Genomic DNA, 21,251 nt, shown 5'->3' with positions numbered 1-21,251 from the left:
AGGACTATGTCAAACCGAATTCTTCTTTCCATCTATAAAACAAAACACCGTTAAGATTCCCCCCTTTCTCGTAGGGCCAACGGTTCACCACATAGGCGCAAACATGTTTCCATATAGTACATAAATGAAATGCGGTGTCTTCGGGTCATAGACCATCCAATCACAAGGTAGTCTTCTTAATGAGCCTTAGGTAGGTCTGAGATACCCAAAGCTCGTCTAAGTATGAATGCTCTAGTTCGATAGGAATTTGGCTTAGCTCTATCCTAGTTATCACTAGAGTAGGCTTTTGCAAGTGACCGGGAACCCGAACGGACAACTGGGGCTGAACCATTAGATCTATTGGACGACCACAAACCAACCCCGCCTCATAACGGTTCCAAAGAAAGTATTTTGTTTTATAGTGAAGGAACGACCGCGTGCTCCGCAAAGTCGCCTTTGGAACAAAAATGTAAAATAAATACCAGGAGTGGCGAAGTTATGATATGCATGCAATGACAGTTATAATTCTTTGGAAAATAAACACATAAACAGTTAAAGCAGATAAATTCATATTATACTGGAATCCTTATGGTTAGAACCTTTAAGTTCCCTAGCGGAGTCGCCATCTATTACGGTTCGCATTTCGCGGGTGGGATTAGTGCTCGGAAAGCTACTAAGAACTTGCTCGTGCTCTTTCGGACTTTGTTTTGAAAAAGAATCGCCACCTAATTTTTAGAAAATTAGGAAAATCAGTGGCGAAGGGTTGATTCAAACACCGTGATAAATCCTTCGTAATCCAAAGTTCTAGGTAAGGGTTCTGATGATCCCCTAGAGAAGGAGTTAGGCACCCTAGTCTTAAGGATCCGGACTATACGATTGACCTTCGAATTCCAGTGTATGATTATTTGCATGAACTGTTCATTTTGTGTTTATTCCCGTATTTATAAAAAAATTGTCCCTTGTTGCATATCATTTGGTTTTAGAAAAGAATTGAATATATTCCCCTTATATATGGGGTATTTAGGTTCGGATTTATAATATCCTGATACGAATAGTCTCCTTTTATGTATAAGGATAGTATATTTTGTTTATAAAGAAACACAAAATGTTTTGGTTTTATATAAGTAACTATATTTCTATTCATGCTTAATCTCACACTTAACTTAGGGTCAATCCGTATAGTACATTAGAACGTCTTATGCAAAAACCCCTTATCTACAAACATGTTTTTCACTTATTTGAACAGAACTTAACTTATAAAATGATTTGTTTCACTATCATGAATTTGCGGATAAGTGCGTCTATACAAAATTGATTTTTTCTGAATTTGGGCTTCAAAGCCTAAAATATGACACTTTCATTGAAAGGGTTGCATTTTTCTGTTTGGGCTTGGCCCAAATTCTTGTTTGCATTTTGGTTTCCTTTTCTAAAAAAAATCAAATGAGGTTTAGTCCAAAAATCTTTGTTTTATGTTGGGCTTGGCCCAAAATTATTTATTAATCCCTGGTGGGCTTCAGCCCAAAAAAACCTCTATTTTTCTATTATTGGGCTCGGCCCAAAGCATTTAATCTTGGATTAGGTTTCGGTTCATAAACTTAGTTTGATTGTGCAAAAATATATTGCCATAGTTAAAAACTGATTTGGTTCAACAAAAATGTCATGCCATTTATGATTTTTTTGAAATCTTCTTTTTGTCCTTCTATTTTAGCTCATACCAAAGTGATTTTATTAGTTATCCGTTTAATTTGAGAAATTATTATGTTAAATCCGGGTTTTGAAAATCGTTTAGGGACCAAAAGTCAACTAAACGGCGTAAGCACCGTTGTCCTAGGACGACTAGTTTAAACCATCAAAATTCCAATAGCATATATGAGTTCTATAATACTTGCTTTCATTTTTCATCTGCTGGACTCGATCTTAATGCAAAGAATTGCCTATTGGGCCTTCCATTTTTCATCTGCTGGACTCGATCTCAATGCAAAGAATTGCCTGTTGGGCCTTGGTTGGCTTTGGACTCGGCCTAAATGGCCATGCAGTGGAGGAGGAAAAATACAAAGGACCCCGGTTAGATTTAATTTATTGAATGTATCATGTATATCTATATATATGTACACAATACGTAGACAGTGAATATGATGCACACATCAAGATCAGGAAACTTATAGGGCCTAGAAGCCTAAATCTAACTTCTTCTTTTTTTAAAAAAAAAAAAAAAAGGCCCAACCCAGCATCTATTCTTCTTCTCTACTTTAGTCTGAGGGTAAACATGGATTAACTATCAAACATCAACATGGGCTAGGTCCAATTACCTATCAAATTAAGATTTGGCTAAGTGTTTGAAGTCTAAAAGAGTTCTCTATTTCCTTCATCATTACTATACACTTCCTAAGGTCTCAAATACACATATATACACCCAGTATACTGGCTTATGAACCCCTATACCTCTAATGGTCTGATGGTATATTCTTAAGTATATGTATTCTAAACGTATATCCTGATGTGTTTGGAGAAGATGTGCAGAAATCAACTATGTTACAACTTAAATGCCACAAAAGGAAAGACTAAGACTTTCAGCATTTGACAGAATCTTGGGCAGGGGTAAGTGACACAAGAGTTGTAGTATTAGTGCACTAGTGTTTATCTTAAGCTAGACTTTGATGATCAAGGGTCTTATATTGATCGATCCCTCTTCCTTGCCCCCAAAACCAGCAACATAAAGGACAGCCCCCTTTTCTCTTATCAGTTAGTTAAAATAGTTTACCAGATGCATCTTTTCTTTCATCTCCTTGGTCTAATGAAAAGTAGGGAAAGTTAAGGAGTGTATGTTATAAGTTTCACCCCATGGACACATGAGGTATGCCATGGAAACTTCTCATTTGGGAGAAGGACATTATGGACCAAGTATGACTTGGAATCTTTGTCCTTCTTCTCCTAAAGTGCCTTTAAAAGACTATCCTCACCTATCAAGTGGCTTTAACTATGCATGCACACCTATGACCTCCTCATCTCCTCTTTGGACCAATTCCCAATTTGACAGGCAGTGATACAGTTCAAACTTATAGCTAAGTCATCCTGCAATTCTAATTATGAAATGACCTCTGATTTTTAAACCTTAACAGAACTCTAACAGGCCTATAAGTTCTATTTTTAGGTTGATTTTACAAACATGGGATAGACTAAGACAATCCTGGAAAAGTATAGACTCCAACTAAACTTACACACATTCTCTTATAAGATTAGTTTTTAACTTATTATTCTATTATCAGTCATATCTACTGCATACCTAACAAATTATTTCAATCATGGATTCAAACAGTTAAGAAAGGAAGGGATAGGATTTAAAAGATTTCATTCATCAAATCATGCACTTTCATGCACACACTGTCCAATATCACTAAACTAGGCATCTTAGGCTATTAAGAGTAAGAGAACAGACACAGTCTCTCACATAAGGAGATCTTCCTTAGTTCAACCAAAACAATATTAATTTCCTATCCAAAGGGAGCAGGTTTCCAAACACAACAACATTCAAGATAAGCTCAGTATGGTTTATCAGATCAAAGCTAGCTAAATATGCCAAGGAACTGGTCACTTATAGCACCTGCTACTAGGTCAGTTCAATCCTTAAATCCAGCCAAATCCCTTAGTTATACATGTCTAGAATTCTAGGTGATCAGTGTTACACTTAAGTTTTTAAACTAAATGATGCCATTTCGTAATCCTGGGTGTTAACTAAGAGCCATTCAGCTTAATCCTATATTACATAGTGAACCATACTTCAAAAACTTCTTCTCAATTCAAAAAAAAAAAAATTATGTGCTTAACCATTTAGAAGTCTAACTCACATACAAATCCATAGTATTCTTATCAACAGCCTTTAGTTCATTCTAACAGTCCACTATCAAAGAGAACAACATAAGGTCTTCATTTTTTGTTGACTTCTTAATTCATTCCTAGAGTCTCATGCTTCAACTAATAGACTAAAACATCTTTGAGGTTAAACTTAGATGAGTTATATGCATTAGTAGTTTCAGAGGTTTAGACAGGATCGAACAATGTCATCAAAATTCCTTCAAGTCATTAGTGTTAAATCTCATAGTCATGTATCCTCACACTAAAGGACTAGGCAGTAAGGCAATGACTCAAGTGACATTCAAGAGAACATTCAGGTTTACAATATCCTTATCAACAAATCACATTATCCAAATTGCTATTCCAAAAGACATATGTTACTACATTGGTTATCTGAGTAATAAACAACTAAAGCAAGATTTAAGACAAGCATGCTGTCCAGAACAACTCATCTTGATTCCAGCAAACTCAAATACATGCCAGGGCAGTAATCACACTAAAAGCTAATATTTAAACAAAAGCATTCATTAGCAGAGCAAACTACATTATATTTGAGCAAAAATAAACTAGAAAATGAGCAAAAACAAGATAAAATGTTACCTTTTTGATGTGCAGCCGCGAACAAGATCGAATTTGGAGCCTTGTGCTTCCAATCCAAACTCAGCCACACAAACAGAAAGAAATAAATTTTAGAACTAAGAGACTCAACCTTTTAAAAAGTTTAATTCTAAATTTTTTACTAAATAGCTTAAATTTCAAGTTAAACTCAAAATTCAAGCTTTGATGGTTCACCGACCTTTTTGAATGGTGAGGGTTGGCATTCTATTTATAGAGCCCCCAAAACTATCAAAACCCTAGAACCAACGATGTGGTACAAAGTGAGAGTTTTCAGAAAACAACTTGAAAAAATGAATTCTACGGTCTAGATTGACCGTTGCTAACAACAAATGGCTCGATTTGAGCCTGATCTCTCTCGATCCAGTTGGTTCAAACTCGACCAATGAGGATCGAGGGCGTACAGTGAAAATACAACAAATATAACACAGAAAATCAAATCTTTGACTCAAAATTTAAGAGGAAAAGTAAAAGAAAAAGGTGTATTACCGTGTTTGGATGATATAAGGTGGAAATAGGATGGAAGCATTTATTGTTAGCTTGGAATGGGGGGTACACGACTGCAAAACCCTATGCTTCCTGCAGCGTTGCCATTTTTGGCATGAAAGAAAAGAGAAAAGTGGGGCGGCGGCTTAGGGTTTAGGGGTAAAGGGGAGAGAGGAGAGAGTATAGTGGTGTGTTTGGTATGAAATGAAAACATTAAAGGGGTATTACCCCTTAACTGAAAATAACTTGGGTCGAGTCGCGCCCATTTGGGCTGGACTCGATTCGAATTTTAAAAGAAATGGACAGGCCCCTTTATATAGTGTATAGCTATATGTATATTTAACGTTTATACGTGTACAAAGGGCAGAACATTTTAACAAATGGACCAAAATTAAAATCATCGATTATTGACCATAGTATTTTAATTAGGACGTCATTAACCTATTAATTTAAAATGCGGCCAATTATGTAAATGGGCTTAATTTGCAAATACAACCTTAATTGATTTTAAATCTAATTGATTGTTTCAATTATGGCCATATTTAGCCTAATTAGCCAATTAAAGTTAAATTACACTAATGACCTTAATTGATTTAAGCAAACGATTATCATAATCAAACATTAGAAATAATTATGATTAATTCTAACAAATTAATCCCATGCATATTGAGCATGCAGAATTGAGGATTGAGGGGTAAAATGGCCAATTCTTTTAATTAATCAAATTCTTTGGACTGAATGAAATAAACTATTTTGCTAATTGATTTTGGAAATTTAAATAATCAAATAAATAATTATTTAAAATTACTTTTCTCTTAGTTTCAATCTAGCAAATAACTCATAATTGTTATAAAATGTGCCAATTAATTCCTAAATGATTTATAACATTATAGAAATTATTTTATCATATAAGAATAGTAAAATACTTACCTAAATAATTTCATAAAATCATTTTGACCTTAAAAAAAACATGGTTCACTTTGTTTATCATCCAAGGACTCTAAGTAATTAAAATAAATTACGGGAGGTCAAAAATTAGATATCAACATGAGGTACCCGCGCCGGCTGCTGGGGTCGCAGCTCGCGGTGGAGGTCAGGCCACTGGGGTCGTAGTTTGTGGAGGAGGCCAGGCCAGAGGCTGTGGCCATGGTAGAGGCAAGGAAGCAGCAGCACTAGCCAGGGGCGGGGCTCCTGCAGCTAGTCAGGGCCGCGCTGAGTCCCCTGAGCCTCAGGTAATTCCCGATGAGGTGGCAGAGTTTGCAGCAGCACTAGATCAGCCAAATATTATAGCTCCTCCAGCGTTGTCAGATGTTATGGTTCGAATGTTGAACCTGCTGAATGGGTTGACGGAGCGGTGTGTGTTACCAGTTGTTCCGAGGTGCTCGGGGGTGCCGAATAGGTAATCCAGCTCCAGGCGGAGTTTGTGCTCCGGGGTTACAACATGCTGCAGCTGCGGCTCCTCATTTGGATGAGGCTCTAGGACTGGAGGCATTTTCTAGACCAGTGGGAGGTCCGGGGATGAGCATGATTTATTTTGGAGGTTCACTAAGATGAAGCCTCCAAAATTCTTTGGCACTAAGGTTGAGGATGCTTATGAGTTCATTATCTACTGTAATGAGAGGCTCTATAAGATAGGGGCAGTGTAGAAGTATGGTGTTGAGTTTGTGACCTTCCAGCTCTTGGGTGATGCCAAGTTATGGTGGTGGGCTTTTGTGGAGTGCAGGCCAGCGGGGTTGCCCCTGTTGACATAGACTCAGTTTTACCAGGTGTTCTTAGACAAGTATGTCCCTCGTACTTTGAAGGACCGCAGGCGTGATGAGTTCAGTAATATTGAGCAAGGTAATCTGTCTGTGGCTGCTTTTGAGGCTCAATTCCATTCATTGTTTCGATATGCCCTCCAGCTTGTGCCTACTAAGGAGGAGAGGGTTCGAAGATTCATGAAATGATTGAACACTGCTCTTCAGTTGTCAGCTCTTTAGCTTGCAGCAACAGGTGCTCCCTTTCAGAAAGTGGTGGATCATGTTAGGACTGTCAAGGGTGTTAGGCAGGATGGTTATAATAAGTACGCGGAGAAGAAGGCCCGAAAGGGTGGTAGTTTTAGTGGCTCTTTCTCTAAGGGCCAGAGTTCCCAGCTCTATTTGGGATGCCTGTTCGGTCGGCCATACGACTTCGGTTGGAGGCCCATCGGGGGCCGGTCAACACTATTTCGGTCGCCCGGGGGTTTGCGAGGCGAGCTCCAATTATGGTGGCTATTCGGCTTCGTCGTTTACCATTCGACATCCGACGCTAGACCGCAGATGCTTCGGTGTGGTGATACGAGGCATTTTAAGAGAAATTGTCCCAGACTTTGGTAAGGTGGCCAGGGTACTCAGTTTCAGGCTCCCAGAGCTCCAGCATCATGTATAGGGGGAGGATCTTATGGTGGGAACCGTGCTGGTATTTGGAGTGGCAATCACACAGCTGGAAGAGGTGGCCCCCATCCTAACAGATGCAGGTTTCAGTATGGTAGAGATGGACATCATTTCGGCAGGGAAGGAGCTCAGACAAGGCAAGTTGATCGCAATGGTTCACAGGCTACTGGCGGACGGGCTCATTGTTATGCCTTTCCTGGCAGGATAGAGGCTGAGGCCACAAATACAGTCATTACAGGTAACATTTCAGTCTATCACCGGATGGCTTCTATATTGTTTGACCCGGGTTCTACATTTTCTTATGTGTCTACATATTTCTCTATGGGTCTTGATATGGTATGTGATTTACTTGATGCCCCTATTCATGTATCTACTCCAGTTGGAGACTCTGTGGCTGTAGATAGAGTTTTTTTGATCTTGTACCGTCACACATATGGGGTATGGCACCTGGGTTGATTTAGGGATTCTAAACATGGTAGATTTTAATGTCATCCTGGGTATGAGTTGCTTAGCTCCTTATCATGCAATTCTGGACTGTCATGCCAAGACAGTAACCTTAGCTATGCCCAGGGTGCCAAGACTTGAGTGCAAGGGTAACCTTAGTCCCTCTCCAAAGAAAATTATTTCCTTTATTCATGCAAAGAAGGTAGTTGACGGGGGTTGTTTGGCTTATTTGGCACATATTCGTGATACCAGTGTTGACGGTCCGTCCCTTGAGTCAGTTCCTGTGGTACGTGAGATTGGGGAGGTGTTTCCCGCAAACTTGCCAAATATACCACCGGACTGCGACATTGATTTCTGCATTGACTTAGAGCCAGAGACCCATCCTATTTCTATTCCGCTATATTTGATGGCACCAGCAGAGTTGAGGGAATTGAAAGAACAATTTTAGGATCTTCTTAGTAAGGGTTTTATTCGTCCGAGTATCTCCCCGTGGAGCGCTCCTGTTCTGTTTGTGAAAAAGAAAGATGGGGCTATGCGGATGTGCATTGATTACCGTCAGTCAAATAAAGTCACCATCCGAAATAAGTACCCTATCCCTCGTATTGATGATTTGTTTGATCAGCTTCAGGGGGCTTCTGTGTTTTCAAAAATTGACTTGAGATCGGGGCTTCATCAGTTGAAAATTTGGGCAGAGAATATTCCTAAGATAGCTTTTCGGACTAGGTATAGGCCTTATGAGTTTTACGGTTATGTCTTTCGGGCTATGGATTTGTTGAATGGAATTTTTAAGCCATACTTGGACTCGTTTGTGGTAGTGTTTATTGATGACATCCTGGTTTATTCGAAGAGTAAAGAAGACTATGAAAAACACTTGAGAGTTGTTCTTGGGTTGCTGAGAGACAAGGAGTTGTATGCCAAGTTCTCTAAGTATGAATTTTTGCTTGTTTCGTGTCCTTCTTGGGACATGTGGTTTCGAAAGATGGGATTATGGTAGATCCAAAGAAGATTGAGGCAGTGAGAGATTGGGCCAGGCCTACTTCCGTGACAGAGATTCGCAATTTCGTGGGTTTGTCTAGTTACTATTGTCTGTTCGTGAAGGGGTTTGCTTCGCATTTGACCCGTTTGACTCAGAAAGAGGTACCTTTTCAGTGGTCCGATGAGTGTGAGGAGAGCTTCCAAAAGCCCAAGACTTTATTGACTACAACTCCTATTCTATCTTTGCCCGTGGAGGGCAAGGACTTTGTAGTGTATTGTTACGCTTGTCATTCGGGTTTGGGTGTTGTCTTGATGCAGGAAAAGAAGGTGATTGCGTATGCTTCCAGACAGCTGAAGATCCGTGAGAAGAACTATCCTACTCATGACTTAGAGTTGGCAGCTGTCGTTTTTGCGTTGAAGATTTGGAGGCACTATCTCTATGGTGCCCATTGCGAGGTATTTACTGATCATTGCAGTCTTCAGCATGTGTTTACTCAGAGAGATCTTAATTCTAGGCAGCAGAGATGGATGGAGTTGCATAAGGATTATGATATTACTATCTTGTATCATCCTGGCAAGGCAAATGTGGTGGCAGATGCCTTGAGCAGGAAATTAACTAGCATGGGCAGTTTGGCTCATTTGATTGCGTCAGAGCGTCTGTTGGCTAGGGAGGTTCAGACTCTTGCTAACAGTTTCATGAGGCTTGATGTGTCTGGTTCGGGCAGAGTGTTGGCTTGTGTTGAGGCGAGATCATCGTTTCAGGAGAAGATTAAGGCTAAGCAGTTCGAGGATGCGAGTTTGAGTAAGATTCGCGATAAAGTCTTGTGTGGTGAGGCCAAGAAGGCTGTGATTGATAATGAGGGTGTCTTGAGAATCAAGGGGCATGTTTGTGTTCCCCGTGTTGATGATTTGATTAAGACAATTTTAGCGGAGGCTCACAGTTCTAGATATTCCATTCATCCTGGTGCTAACAAGATGTACCTTGACTTGGGGTAGCGCTATTGCTGGGCTAGGATGAAGCGTGATATTATTGAGTTCGTTGCACAGTGTTTGAATTGTCAGCCAGTGAAGTACGAGCACTAGAGACCCGGGGGTACACTTCAAAGGATGCCCATTCTAGAGTGGAAGTGGGAGAGGATAGCGATGGACTTTGTGGTTGGTCTTCCGAAGACTTTGGGTAAGTTTGATTCGATTTGGGTCATTGTTGATAGATTGACCAAGTCTGCCCACTTCATATCGGTTCAGATTACCCATACCACTCAGAAGTTGGCCCAGATTTATATCCGTGAGATTGTTCGCCTGCATGGGGCTCCTATTTCCATCATATCCGATAGAGTCACGACGTTTACATCCCGATTTTGGAAGACTTTGCATTTAGAATTAGGTACTAGATTGGACCTTAGTACAGTTTTCCACCCTCAGACAGATAGCCAGTCTGAGCGGACTATTCAGCTCCTAGAAGATATGCTCCGAGCTTGTGTGATTGATTTCGGTGGTCATTGGGATCAGTTATTACCATTGGAAGAGTTTGCATATAACAATAGTTACCACTCGATCATTGATATGGCCCGGTTTGAGGCTCTTTATGGGAGGAGATGTATGTCTCCTATCAGGTGGTTTGATGCATTTGAGGTAAGTCCATGGGACACCGATCTTTTGAGAGAGTCATTAGATAAGGTTAAGGTGATTCAGGAAAAGCTCTTGGCAGCTCAGAGTAGACAGAAGGAATATGCGGATCGAAAGGTCCGGGATCTTGAGTTCATGGTTGGAGAACAAGTCTTGTTGAAGGTCTCACCCATGAAGGGTGTAATAAGGTTTGGAAAGAAGGGTAAGCTTAGTCCCAGATTCATTGGTCCGTTTGAGATTCTCAATCGGGTGGGGGATGTAGCCAATAAGTTAGCTTTGCCCCCAGGTTTGTCAGGTGTTCATCCAGTGTTCCATGTCTCTATGTTGAAGAGATATCATGGTGATGGTTCATTTATCATCCGTTGGGATTATGTCTTATTGGATGAGAATTTGTCCTAGGAGGAAGAGCCTATTGCTATTTTAGATAGAGAGGTTCGTAAGCTAAGGTCGAAAGAAATAACGTCAGTGAAGGTTCAGTGGAAGAACCGTCCCGTGAAGGAAGCTACTTGGGAGACCGAATCCGATATGCGAAACAATTATCCCCAGCTTTTCACTAAGTCAGGTGCCTTTTCCCTTGTTTCTCTTCCTTGTCCATTCGGGGACGAACGGGTGTTTAATTAGTATCTGATGTAATGACCCGCTAGGTCGTTATGGGGGTGACTTAAAAAACTAGACCTCCATTGGGAATTCCGAGGCCACAGGTGAGTCCGCAGCGTGCTTTTATGTATATGCGCATGTTTGGTTTGTGTCTGTAGGGCCTCGGATGGGTGTTGGGATCTTTGGGTGAAAAACTGGTGGAAAAACCCGAGCTACTGGTCAAAATAGACCGTTGTAGTGGGTGTGGGCCCTCTGTAGCGAGTCCGTCGTAGCGGGTAGAGGGTCGCCGCCGCAAGGCGGGGGGAATTAATGAGGTCCGCCATAGCGGGACATTTCTCGCTATAGTGAGACCGCTGCAGCGAGACATTAACCGCTGAAGAGGTCGACGGGAGGCAGAATCAGTGTTTTATATTCTTATTTCCGAACCCATTCCCCTCATAACACCAAAACAGTTCTCAGGAACTCTTGTGGCGAAATTCTAAGGCTAGGGCTAAAACACTCTTGAAAGGTAAGTCTCAACCCTCTTCTTTGTTCATTCCATCATCACATTGATGTCCATGATTAGTTTAAAGTTCGTTAATGGTGGAAGAAAAGGATAGAACCCTAGAAGTTGTGAACCCTTGAATAATTGATGGGTTATTGATTTTATTGTTGTTTAATCATCTAGGAGTATAGATTATCACTTCCTAGGATGAGAATTTGATTATTAATGGTGAGAATGATGTATTGAGACTTAGGGTTTCATAAAGATGGTAACTTTAGCATAAAAACTGCTTGTAAAAGGGTTGAATTGATTAGAAACCCATGAATGGGAATAGTGTGATGGTTGGGGATGATGAATTCACACTTAGTGATAGTTCATCCATTTGAAAAGGGTAGAAGTAGTTGGGTTCTTTTCCCCAATTGTTGTTTGTTTGAGTAGATGATCCATTACTCACTTAGCATTATAATTGCTAGACTTTGAACGTTCTGAAGCTTTGCGAAAGGGGAAAACTATTGCGGAGTGATTGCATCGTTCCAGTTCGGCTTTGAGGTAGGTTACGGTCTACTTGAGTTAGACTTTGATTAGTTTATTGGATAAGTTATGAAATTGATAGGAGAAGCATGATTAGGGCTTCGGATATAAAGTGTGGTTGAAAATTCCTAAGTTTGACATTGATTGATTTATTATGTGATGAATTGTTATGATATGACAAAGACGAAGTTAATGAATACTCTTCTTGTTGACTTGGAGTAATCCCTTATTCATGTTATTGATGAAATGATTCTTGAGTCTTGATATGACTTGTGCCATGGTGACTAATATTCCTTTATATTTATTCATTAATTGTTCACATTCCTTATTGATTGAGGAACGAAAATACATTGTGATGAGAAAGATAATATAAATATGAAAAGGCACATTTGACAGGGGGTGAGGATGTGGCCTAGTTATGGGCTCGTGATCCGAGGTTAGTTCCGGAGCGAGTGGTATATAGACACCATGGTTCCCTTACAGGTCATGGCTATTTGGGAAAACAATACTATTTAGCATGTGTGTACGGATATGTGACAGAGTTGAGATGATTCGTGAGTTGTGGTTGTGTTGGTAATGACATGGGTTGAGTTACTTTTATTGATTACTGTTTGTGTGGGCTTATCCTATTTCAGTGTTGGATGACTCTTGGTGATAGTTTCATATGGTTATGTGTTGTTGTGCCTATCTATCTATTCTATTGATTTTGTGATTATATGCATGATACTAATGTTAGTCGGCCTATGATATCTACCGGTACATAGTGTTTGTACTGATACTAGCTTGCTGCATTTTTTTGTGTGCAGATTGTGATCCAGAGATATCTACCAGACCTCATATTTAGCGTGAGGCCAGTTCCTGATCAGATCCGAAGGTGAGCTCCTATTCATGCCATGCCGCCTGAAGATCTTTTTTTATTTTGGATGTCTATTTCATTTCAAACATTTATGATTATTTCAGACAATTGTTCATTCTTAGACAGTTATGTTTTAGAGTCCTTATACGATGACTTTCGGATTTTGGAGATGTAATAATTTGGACTTCCGCACCTTTATTTATCTATGGCATGCCTAGACAGTTTGAAGATTTTATTATCATTATATGCTTGAATGTGTTAAAATTGATTAATCAAATGATGATTGTTTAAGGGATTGGTTCGCCCAGTGTGGGTGCCACTCACGGCTATTTGGGTCGTGACATAGAGTCTTCCTATAACATAAGGATTAAAGAGCGTTCTTGGGGGTTTCTCTTTAAATACTATTTTCCCTTAATATTGAGTTGTTTTGGGAATTGACTAATGGGTTTTGATCACTTAGACTTGAATTGCATGTTTCACTTTCGAATTTTCTGTTTTGCCCTTGTGGGCCCGTTTCCCCAAATTCCATAGGCTTAAGTTGACCAAATTGAAAGCCTAGAAATATGGGTATCATTCTTTATGATTTCTAATCTAGATTACGTTATAAATAGACCTTGAGTATTTGGAGGCATTGAGGAAGGGCAAGGCACTCCTGTGATTTGTTTGGAATTCCTGTTCGGCACTCCAGGTAGGTTATGGCTTACCTTTTGGTTAGACTTCGGTTAGTGACTCGTATGTAGTACTAGGGAATTGTTGGAGACATCATGTGAACCTTCGGGTATGAAGTTTGGGATGGAGCTCTTAGGTTGGTACTGTTGTGTGACTTGTGTGTTCGGGCACTTGGCCTGTACAATCCTTAGGTTGATGCTTAGCTTTCTTATGAGAATTGGTGGTTTTACGTGTATTATGGGAGACTGGTTGGAAGGAACGGATTCATGTGATACTTGTTGTATGATGGCTGTCCTTATATGAATTGACTGGAATCCATATGTTATTTATGATATTCTCATTGCATGACATACTTTCTCATATCCATAATATATCTGTCTTGGTCTTGATATTGGAAGATGGTGATGACAGAGGTAAGTATGATTCATGCGACATTGCTATATTTGCGTAGCCATCTCTATCTTTGTGTGATACGAAGTGGTTAGCAATGATATTGGATGGAGGAGTCATTCTAGGCAGTGTGATACGGAATGACGGTACATGGACTTAGGGTCCCCCATATGTCATGACTGTCGAGAGGTGGACATCGTCCCCCCGGAGCATGTGTGTATCCTTGCATTGCATTCCATTTGCATACACATTACATGTGCTTATTCTCAGTTGGTTCGTTATTGATCTTCGGTGATATTTGAGTTATTGGGTGATTATTATGGTTATGTTTGGACTTGTGTAATATTTGAGACATCGTTTGGTAATTGATCGTACTACTTGGACTTGATGACTTGTATCTATCTGTGAGCATGATTATCTTTCCATTTCCTTGTTTGCATGCATGATCTAACTGTTGTCGGCCTATGATGCTTACTCAGTAACATGTTTTGTACTGATGCTACCTTGTTGTAATCTTTTTATGAGTGCAGAGTTCGCTGTTGGAGAGACTTCCACACCTCGCGGCTGATCCTGAGGCGATGCTCCTAGAGTTCTGAGGGTGAGCTACTGATGATCCATGCAGGCCGAGACTATATTTTCTTTTTTGTCCCATTTTTATTTCGAGACAATATGTATTTCAGATGATGTATTGACTATTCAGACTTGTAGTAGTACTTAGTAGCTCTTGTACTGACTAGACCAGATTTTGGGATTTTTTTATCTCCCGCACTTAGTATTTATATATTATGTCAGAATTATCGTATTATTCTTGGGTTTCATTTATTTATTAATTGTTGGTTGGTTGCATGAAGGACGGGTTCGGCTACTGAGGTGGGAAATAGTGGGTGCCCGCACGTTCCTCGAGTTAGGGCGTGACATGTTTGCATTGGCTTATTTTAGGTGCATTAAGCACTTTTGTAGTGTTTGGATAAAATAAAAAATATAATTTTAAGCACTTGTTTTTAAGCCAAAATAACAAAAATAAACCAAAAACCATAAGTTAGGATTTCTAGCTTATAACTTTTGGGTTATAAGTCATAAGCCAAAAGCCTAACCAAACAGGCTCTTAGAATTGCATTGTTATTGGGGCGGCAACATAATATATGTAATCTTACACAGTTAGATATAGCTGTAGTGCTCGTGCGGTTGTTAAACTTCCATTTAATGTTGAGTATGATTGATTAGTTAGAAACTTGCATATTAGAATGAAACTAATCCGAATGAGTTAAGGCATGTTATTTCGGGTAGATGGCCATTTTCCACTATTCAGGGTAATGCTCTTTATTCGGAAATTCTCATACTTGACAATAAGTCTTCGCAAGGTTTTATGGTGGCACCTGATACTGTGCGTTAAATGCTTAATCTTGATTTGTTGGAGATGTATATTAAAACATATATGTGTTGGAAAATAATGCTAAAGGAACCCTTAGCATGTTTGAGCCTTTAGGGTTTGGAAAAGTTGCCTCAATCGTCACATCACAGCAGGAAAATGGACTTTTTTCAGATTTTCTGAATCTTGAAATATATACTGAAAGCGCTTTAGGAGGGATGAGCCTTTTTCCAAAATTTAAAATATTCAATGAAGGCTTACGAATAGTAAAGCACCTTCAGTGTAAATATATTTAACGGGGCTTTTATTTTTAGACATGAAAGTCGCACACTGAAGGTGCTCTACAAGGCATGCGTTTTCACATTTAGGTTACAAAATTTCTAACAAACCCATTTGTTGGATTTATCTCTCAAGGGACACCATTTCGGTCAAAAATTCCAGTTTCACCATCGAGTCACACGTTAGATTTCACAGAAATTTACATACCGGAAATACCCCTGGACGACGAAAGACCCAATCTTATTATATAGTTAAATACATGTAAATCAAGATGTCTCGTTTAAGTGGTGTTTTTCTACATTGGTGTGCTTTGAGATGATTCTTCCATAGGAGAGACAAGACAAAGAACCTTGCATGCATGGATAGAATTAGTTGAATCAATCATAATTTCAAGTTTCACCACTCTTGCATCAGTACTACTCCACTAATATTAGAATTACATCTTGTATACATGATGGCGTGATATGAATCTAAGTTTAGAAGAATTTCAATGAACGCAGTACCATGGATGCCAGCTTGCCTATACTCACTCTGACGTCAGACTTGTACAAGATACTTTTTTAGTTTTAGAGTTGATAGGCACTAGCACAACGTTACAAAAACTCAATGAATCTCTAGGTTTCTCCATTGCATAAGTCTTTTTATATTCTAGGCACAAGTATTTCATCTCTGAGGCAAAAATGTAATAGTTTATTCTCAAATTAACGTTGCAATTAGATATTTTATCATATGCTACTTAGTAACAAATATAATGTTGTTTACAGATGAAACTACGTAGTGATACCTCTAATACATAACATTTGTACGTCTCTACATGTGATTTGAATAAGCTGAGGTTATTTTTTAACTTAAACTTTCAGCCACTTACCGAGTGAGAAATATTTGATGCTTATAGTACTATATATTTTGCAAGCTCTAGCAAGTTATCCATCTTTTTTAAGTCTATGTTAGTATCACCAAGGGATGTGGTGGGACTCCCTCCACCTTTAATAAGTGATCTCGACTTCGAGCCCTGAAAATGAAAATCTTTCTATTGGGGAGCTCTTTTCTCTCTAATAGCCTTATGCGGGGCGAATCCAAATTAATTAGGCCAGTGGATACTAAATATCAGATGATTAAACCAACAAAAGAAAAATCTTAATGAAAATAACTACCTACAGTTGGTTTATTAGTGACATGGTTGCGTATATGCCTTTAATTTTACATCTTTACCATAACTCTTTAATAATATAGATATCGAGAACCCTCCTAAACTAATATTATATAGTGCAATTATTTGATAATTATTGCTCTAAGTAATAAGTATCCTCATTTGAGTCCATTTTATACCTCGATGGAATAAGGCAGTAACTTTTTTTTTTTTTAATTAAATTATGCCCATACGGGCTTTTTATTAATGTGCAGAAAATTAAAAAGTCTTAAAGGCCCAACCCAAAAATTGGGTCAGGCCCAAAATAAAAGCAACAAAATAACGCATGACCAAACAAATAAAAATTGTCTACTTTCCTAATTTGAACCCTATTTCTTCGATGACTTCTTTCTCTTTTTCTCCAAGCTGCTCTTTGTACCTTGTCGCCGGTGTTGGTGTGAAGATGATGACGATACCAAATGCTGTTGGTCTGATGGTTTATTTCTGATTCACACCTCCAGATGTGGAGTTCTTCATCATCTCGCCTCGTCCTCTTCAGGTAAAACTTCAAATCCCCAAATCTGTTCAGTTTCTTAGTTACCTGCTGCCATTGACGCTTAATTTCCTTGTCCTTGTTATGCATGTACCAATTTGAAACCCGCTCTGTGTCGAATTCCTTTCTGTAGTCCATGTACCTGTATCGAGCTAAGCTTAAAAGCAGCTTCGACTTCAAGTATTCTCCTCTTTTCCAAAATCTTGTTTTATCGTTGCCCGACTGACCCCCTTTCCCATATTCCTTCTCAAAGAACAAAACTTGTAGATTTGATTTCTGTCTATTGAGCTAAGCATCCATATATGCTAATACCACCAATCGAACATCCATCTTGTCTACTTGGTTTGTGCTAGTGAAGGAAAAACTGTTATCCTGTTCTTGAGTGCAAAGTTTATGTTGTTGATGTTGCCTTGTACTGTTATACCCTGTTGTTGTTCTTTGCTATTTTGATGCCTAGTATAGAAACCTCCTCTGTTGCTTGTTGTTGGTGCTTTGACACATATATGCTTCCATGTATTATTTATATGCACTTGATTCCTCCTAGTAATGTATATTTGCAAAAAAAGAACACAGAATTAGTGAAAAATACCACCATGCTCTTCTCCCTAAGGATTTGAGCATGATGATATAACCTATTGCCCCACTAATCTCCTTTGTTTCTCCCAGTTGTTCTGTATTGTGCCTCCTCATTAGTGGACTTTAATCCTTAGGTACGGAATTTGAGACTTATCACTGTTGATAATCCTCCTCTATTCCACTCCTAACTCCATGAAACTTCCACATTGCACTGGTCCCTTATCTAAGGCCAAATTAGCTAAAGAGTCAGCTAACTTATTACCTTCTCTTAGAATATGTTCAAATTGAACCGGTTTCCCAGCTATCAGCTCTTTAATGGTTTCAATCCATCCTACAATGCTCCATGATGGTTTCCACTCTTCTTTTAATACCTTTTGAACCATCTGAGAATCAGTTTGAATTATAATGTGGTCCATATGTTGACGATGACACCATTTAATAGCCTCTAGGATTGCTAATGCTTCTGCTTCAGTATTTGTTATATATCCAACCTCCTCAACCTGCACATAGACCAAATCCCCTCTTTCATTTCTGACCCCAAAGCCATATGCCCCTCTACCAGGATTGCCTCTTGATGCACCATCAATGTTGCATAAGAGCCAACCCTGTGGTGGAGGTTGCCACAACACTTTAGTAACTTTCAGCCTTGGCTTGTAGCCTTCCATAACTTGAATCAACTCCCTCCAACTATTAGGAATATTAGTCATAGAAGGATTTATGTATTGCACCAGTCTCTGAATAGTCAGAAACACTTGATAAATGCATCTTTCAACTGATCTCCCTTTGTCATGCTTAATTGCATTCCTCCTTTTCCACAATTCCCACATCACCACTGCTGGTATAACTTGGAAGATTGGCTTTAGTCTATCATTGCTAGACAAAGTCCACCATTTGGTTATTATTTGCTGCAGTTGCAGTCCTTCAAAGTTCAGCCCTGCACATGAACCAAAATAAGCCCAAGTCTTGTATGCAGCATATGATTTAGCAAAAAGATGTTGTATTGTTTCCTCCCTAGGATTTAGCAACACCAGCATCTAGATGCTAAATTAATAGTCATCTTTTTCAGCACATCATCTATTGGAATTTTAAATTTCCAACATCTCCAAATAAAAAAGGAGATCTTTAAAGGCAGGCCTTTTATCCAAATATGCTTGTACACCTCTTATTCTTGACCTCTTAGCCTTAAATATTCCCATGCTGACTTCACAGAGAACTCTCCTCTTGTATCAAGTAAGCACCAAGGGTTGTCCATCTTCTTTTCTGCATGAGGAGGGATTATAGTGCTTGTGACATGCTGTACAATCTCTTCAGATAACACTTCTCTAAGCTTGTCAACATCCCATCTTCCATCAGTCACCATATCTTTCACATTTTCAAACCTTTCATCATAAACATCATTGCCAGTAACATAGTAAAGAGCTCCCAACCCTGTCCAATTGTCATACCAAAACTGAGCATCTCCCATTTTCACTTGCCACCAAATATGTTGCTCTATGAGGTCCCTTGCTTGCAAAATTTTCTTCCAAATTTGTGTTCCATACTTCCACTGCACTATCACAGGATGCATCTTTTTGCTATATTTGTTACTCATGTAAGAACTCCATAAAGAAGGTAGAGTTCTAAAATTCCACCAGATCTTACAATATAGGGCCATAGATACATCATGCATAGATCTAAATCCAATTCCCCCTTCCTTTTCTGGTATGCACATCTTGATCCAAGAAATCCAATGCCTGCTCTTTCCCCCAATAGTGTTACTCCAAAAGAATTGAGCAAACATTTTATGCATTTTCTTAATCACACTATCTGGGGGATTCATTGCAGATAATAGATGAATAGGCATTCCTTGCAAAACATGTTTGATTAGACCAGTTCTTCCTCCAAAAGATAACATCTTCCCCTTCCAAGATTGAAGTCTATTCATAATCTTCATCAGTGTAGAGTTATAATATTCTTTCCTCCTCCTACTGTAGAATATTGGACAACCCAAGTATGTGAAAGGAAAATCTTTCCTTCCTATCCCTGTAACAACCTCAATAGTTACCTTGATGTCCCCTGTTACATTGTGATGTAGATACACAGCACTCTTCTCCTTATTAATCTTTTGCCTAGAAGTTTTTTCATACTTCCCTAATACTTCCATGATTAATTGCAATGACATTACATCAGCTGAAGTGAATATAATCATATCATCTGCATATGCCAAATGATTGATTTTGGGACTCCTTCTTGGCATTCCAAAACCTCTGAATTGAGGAATTTGATGCAATCTATTCAAATTTCTTGTCAACACCTCTATAGCCAAAATAAACAAAGTAGGGGATAAAGGATCCCCTTGCTTAACCCCTCTTGAAGACTGGAAAAAACCTTGTTGTTGACCATTAATAAGCACTGAGTACCAGTTATTACTAATTATCCTGAATACCATGTCAACCAATCTTTCAGAAAAACCCATTCTTCTCAGCACCATTGTTAGAAACAGCCATGAAACCCTATTATAAGCCTTAGCCATATCCAATTTCATTACCACATTGCCTATTCTAGTTCTCAATCTTATGTCAGCAATGATTTCTTGAGTAAGTAGCATATTTTCCACTATACTCCTACCTTTCACAAATCCAGCTTGATCTAGGGAGATAATATCAGGCAACCCCTCAGCCAATCTTTCATGAATCAATCTAGAAAAGATCTTATTCACAAAGTTACTCAAACTAATAGGTCTCATATCTGAAAATGTATCAACAACATCCTTTTTAGGTAGCAAGACCAAATTAGTGTGTGTGTGATAAATTTAGGAAGTTCAGCTCCACAGAAGAAAGCCTTTACCATATCAGTAATATCCTTTCCTATGATATTCCAGCATTTCTGATAAAAAAATCTTTGGTGAACCCATCAGGTCCACCAGCACTCTCCCCATTTAAAGTAAAAATCACCTTCTTCACCTCCTGTTCTATTGGCATCTCCAAAATCTTATAATTTTGATCTTCTGAGATCAAAGTAGGTACTTGATCTAGAATTTCAAAATCATCAGGATCTTCCTCTTTTGTGAACTGTGCTATAAAGAAATTAATAGCTTCAGTAGCTATTGCATCAGGGTCTTCTAGCCAAGTTCCCTGTTGATCTTGAATTCTTCTCAACTGCAATCTTTTCCTCCTCGCTTGTACATATGCATGGAAAAACCTTGTGTTTCTATCTCCATCATTGAACCATTGCATTCACCTTTTTGCTTCCAAAATTCCTCTTCTAAATGTAAGTATCTATTCAAGTCAGCCTGTACCCTTTGCAATCTTTCCCTATTATGGGGGGTAGGTTGCAGTTCAAATTGCACTTCATGAACTTTAATCACATCTTCTAGAGTTTCTATTTCCTGAAATATATTCCTAAATGTGACTTTGCTCCACTGTGTGAAAGCTACCTTTACTTTTTTCAA

At 39.0% G+C, this 21,251-nt stretch overlaps 1 long non-coding RNA gene across 21 annotated transcripts in view; it reads right to left on the bottom strand.

Annotated features, from left to right (window-relative positions):
• LOC132037834 (uncharacterized) overlaps nt 1-5,142 on the bottom strand; it is a 12,929-nt gene extending 7,787 nt beyond the window's left edge. For 12 of the 21 annotated variants that reach the window (XR_009410032.1, XR_009410040.1, XR_009410035.1 and 9 more), the window contains exons 1-2: nt 4,628-5,142; nt 4,432-4,477 (exon numbers count right to left, since the gene is read on the bottom strand). This is a non-coding gene — a long non-coding RNA (uncharacterized LOC132037834). The remainder of the gene's footprint in view (nt 1-4,431; nt 4,478-4,627) is intronic. The other 9 variants (XR_009410039.1, XR_009410030.1, XR_009410046.1 and 6 more) reach the window with 3 other exon arrangements.
• Nucleotides 5,143-21,251: the final 16,109 nt, after the last annotated feature.

The sequence above is a fragment of the Lycium ferocissimum genome, chromosome 11 (assembly GCF_029784015.1).
Source record: "Lycium ferocissimum isolate CSIRO_LF1 chromosome 11, AGI_CSIRO_Lferr_CH_V1, whole genome shotgun sequence".
Lineage (NCBI taxonomy): Eukaryota > Viridiplantae > Streptophyta > Magnoliopsida > Solanales > Solanaceae > Lycium > Lycium ferocissimum.
This window is presented reverse-complemented; position numbering and strand designations above follow the sequence as displayed.